The 4,115-nt window shown below is 41.9% G+C and overlaps 1 pseudogene; it reads right to left on the reverse strand.

The window, feature by feature from the left end:
- Positions 1-859: 859 nt before the first annotated feature.
- On the reverse strand, positions 860-1,826 carry LOC128590554 (calcyclin-binding protein-like; annotated as a pseudogene).
- Between the last annotated feature and the right edge of the window lie 2,289 nt (positions 1,827-4,115).

Consider the following 4,115-nt stretch of genomic DNA (forward strand, 5'->3'; position numbering starts at 1 on the left):
AGTGAGATTGCTGGATTATATGGTAATTCTATTTTTGGTTATGTGAGGAATTTCCATATTGTTTTCCTTAATGGTTCTACTAAGTACATTCTCACCAGCAGTGTAAACATCTCCCAACAAAGAAAAGCCTAGGACCAAATAGCTTCCTAGGACCAAATGCTGTATTCTTCCAAACTTTTAAAGAGGAAATAATATCAGTTCTTCTCAAACTATTCCGAAAGGTTGAAGAGGAAGGAATTCTGAACTCATTTTAAGCCAGTGGTTCTCAACCTTCCTAATGCCGCGGCCCTTGGCCCTTTAATACAGTTCCTGTGGGTCACAACCCACAGGTTGAGAATTGCTAAGCCATTAGCCTTACTCTGAAACCAACGACAGACAAGGACACAACACAAAATGAAAACTACAGACCAAGATCCTGATGAAAATATGCAGAAATCCTTAATAAAAATATAGGCAAGCTGGACCTGAAAGTACATCGCAAAGATTACACACTGTGAGCTGGGTGTGATGGAGCACCTGCAGTCCCAGGTGCTTACTTGAGAGGCTGAAGCAGAAAGATTGCCTGAGCCTAGGAGTTCAAGGCCTGCCTGGGAAAATCAGTGACACCTTATCTCAAAAAAAAAAAAAATAGATTATACATTATGAACAAACAGTTACCTGCTGAATTATCAGGAAGTGAAAAGTGGAGTATCTTTCCCTTATAATGGCAGATCCCTTTTCATCTTTCCTGGAAATTTTTTTTTTTTGAGACAGAGTCTTACTATGTCACCCTTGGTAGAGTGCTGTAGCGTCATAGCTCACAGCAACCTCCAACTCTTGGGCTCAAATGATTTTCTTTTTTTTTTCCAGGAAATGTTTAATAAGCATATTTTATTTCAACAAATCCTCCAGTAGGAAATGGAGAATTCGTTGCTCTTACTTAGAAGGAGGTTGTGTAAATAGTTACCGGTCTTTATATATGCACCTCACCAACATTCCCTTATTGGAAACATCAATATATCCACATCACAGTTCCCCGAAAGACTTTAAAGTCTCAAAATTCTGTGTCTCCTTTGGCTTGCTTCTCTCTTGATTCCACCCAAGCTTTATTAATGGTTCGCTTCATATCATCATCTCCATCTTCATAAATTTTCTTTAGAACATTCATCAGCCCCTCACTAGGATCTGTTTCAATGTCATAGGAGGGCTTTTCTTTTTCTTTGCATTCTTTTTCAACCTGAGTTAAGTAGTCCCATCGTGTATTTTCTGTTTTCTTTCTGCATAAGATAAGAACTGTATCAGTCTTAACTTTTTTTGAACTGCCTTCCACAGAGATCGGTTTCAAGAGATTGTTCACAATCATGGAGTAACTCTTCCCATTTAGATTCTTAACCAAAAGATCAAATGACCTCTCTGTGAAATGCACCTGCACATTTTCAGTGGGAACTTGATGAACACCAGGTAAGGTAATGTAGATTTTCACAAACTTATCTGACTGATCCCATCCATAATTACTGTTTTCACCGTATATCCCGTTGTAATGGGAGCAACCACAGCAGCTGTCTTTTCATTGTCAAGAGGTTCTGCTTTCCTCTGTGATTTCTGTTGCATCTTGTTCTTGATTTCTGTTTCGATCTTGGATTTTTCAGCTGTAAGGGCATCACGGACTCTTTTCCTAGTGGCTTTTTCCAGCAACACCTTTGCTTCTTCTAGATCTTTCTGTAGCTCTTCCAAAGCTGAAGCCATAGTGAGGCTGGGTCAGGCCGAAGGCCCAAGCTGCAGCCACGCAAAGGAGAGAGCAGGAAATGCTGCGGCGAGTGCGCTCACCCCGAGGGCAGACTCCACGGCACAAGTCCTGGGCTCAAATGATTTTCTTGCCTCAGCCTCCCAAGTAGCTGGGACTACAGGCGCTCACCACAACGCCTGCCTATTTTTTTTTTTTTTTTTGTTAAAGTTGTCATTGTTGTTTGGCAGACCCGGGCTGGGTTCAAAGTCACCAGCCCCAGTGTGTGTGGCTGTCGTCCTAGGTGCTGAACTATAGGCGCTGAGTCCCTTTCCTGGAATATTGTCTTAGACTGGGTAACCCAGGCTTTGGGAAATGTTCTACTGAGGAGGTGTCCTATGGATTGCTTGGGGGAGGAAGAGGGCAGGAGGCAGGGATCTGGGCCTGTGACTTTCATCTGGTCCTGGTGGTTCCTTTTCCTTGACTATTGGAGCACTCCTATTTCGTGCACAGTTTGCAGTGTTTCTTTTGCTCTGAAGTTTCCTCCCATTCTCTCCAATCTTCTGGTAAAGCTGATTATTTTCTTCTAGCTTTGGGTAGTACTGTTGAGGGTAGATTAAGGGGTGGGTAAGTAAAGGCACTGTGTCCATTCCTACCTCACCCTTCCACAAATTAGTGTCACCAACAGCATCATTGCTCTGGGAAGGACAATAGACGTGGGCGGCAGAGTTGAGCTGGGGGAGTAGAACACCCTAGGGAGGAGGACTGCTTGAGAGCACAAGTGGGAAAAACATGATGCAGCCAATCAGGCTAGGGCTGATGTGACCTAGCTGGTCTGTTGGACATGACCTTTACCTCATGTCTCCCGTTGTTGTTGTTTTGTAAATTCACCTTTAACCAGAAGGTGTGTATCTGAGTAGTTTAAGGTGATTGATTTAAGAGATTAACTTTTGAATTGGAATGTTGTTGTATGGGTCATGGGTTATATCAATTATTATTTATTAGGGTTATGGATTATGGCGATTACTGTGTTGTTAAGAGTGTTCATTACTGTAGTTAAAGATAAGGGTTAGTTGGGCGGCACCTGTGGCTTAAAGGAGTAGGGCACGGGCCCCATATGCTGGAGGTGGAGGGTTCAAGACCAGCCCTGGCCAAAAACTGCAAAAAAAAAAAAAAAGGGTTAGTACAGTTCTTGCTTTTAACTTTTATGTTTAAAACTGTGATTTTGGAAATGGAAGAACTGAACAGTCTTGCAGCGGCTACCCTCATTGTTCTCCAGAATTGCTGGCTTTTCTGCTAATAACGATTGGTGGACCTATCCCTGTCTCTGCATATTGGCTGGCAGTGACAGGCAGCCCGTCCCTCTTTGTCCTGTAACATGCTGAATGGGTGGTCTCAAAGTGCACTGAGACCATGAGTTCTTTTCCGAATGGAATTTCTACTCCGGGTTGCTCATTGGAACCACCTAGTAGCTATTAAATGCTGCTGGTGCCTAGGCCCAGCCTCATAACAATTGAATCCAAATCTGTGGATGGGGTTTGGGCATCAATAGTTTGTAAAGGTTCCTAGGTGATGCTATTGTGCAGCCAGGTTGAAGCCATTTTATTAGAGGAAGGTGACCAGGAGTAGAAGAGGCTGACCTTGGGAAATAAATATATCATATAAATCTCAACAGCAACTTTGCAAAAAACTACCCATATTAAAAAGTCTAGATTAAGAAGGAAATACAGTTGATTCTCACAATGATAGTTACGTTCTGTAAAGTCTGGGCACTGAATTAGTGACTATGAATCATTGCTTCTAGTGGAAATACCATGCACATATATGTCTCACATGGATTATAATCTTAAATCCTATACAACAAGTCGTTCTGGTAGAGGATACTTTTATTTTACAAAGGTGAAAAAATGAAGTTCAGCAGTGTTAAGTCACTTGCTTGAGGCTGCCCCAATACCAGGCACACCCCTGTTTGCACTTCTCTGAGCAAGTGCAAACACCCTAAAGCGATCCCTGTTTGCACTTCTCTGAGCTGTCCCCTACTGTCCCTGATCTCTGGTTTCCTTTGTATGAAAACTGAAATAAGAAGGCAGAGTGTGGCTGTGTTTGAAATCGGCTAGGAACATGCTCAGGTGGGCAGGTGACTCAAATTTTTCACTGCAGTCCACATGTCTATAAATGACTGCAACTTTTGATTTTTGGGGTGCAAATAAATTTTAGCAAGAAGGTAAAATTTGCTAATACAGAATCCACTAGTTGTGAGATAACTCTGTATCATAATGCTGATAGTAATTGTATTTGGATAGAATTAATTCCTTTTTTCTTCCCCATTTATCTATTCTCCTAAAACATCTTTTATCAGCATGCATTACTTTTATAAGAAAAAGTATATGGCTCGACACCTGTAGCACAGTGG

Source organism: Nycticebus coucang, chromosome 7, assembly GCF_027406575.1.
Source record: "Nycticebus coucang isolate mNycCou1 chromosome 7, mNycCou1.pri, whole genome shotgun sequence".
NCBI lineage: Eukaryota > Metazoa > Chordata > Mammalia > Primates > Lorisidae > Nycticebus > Nycticebus coucang.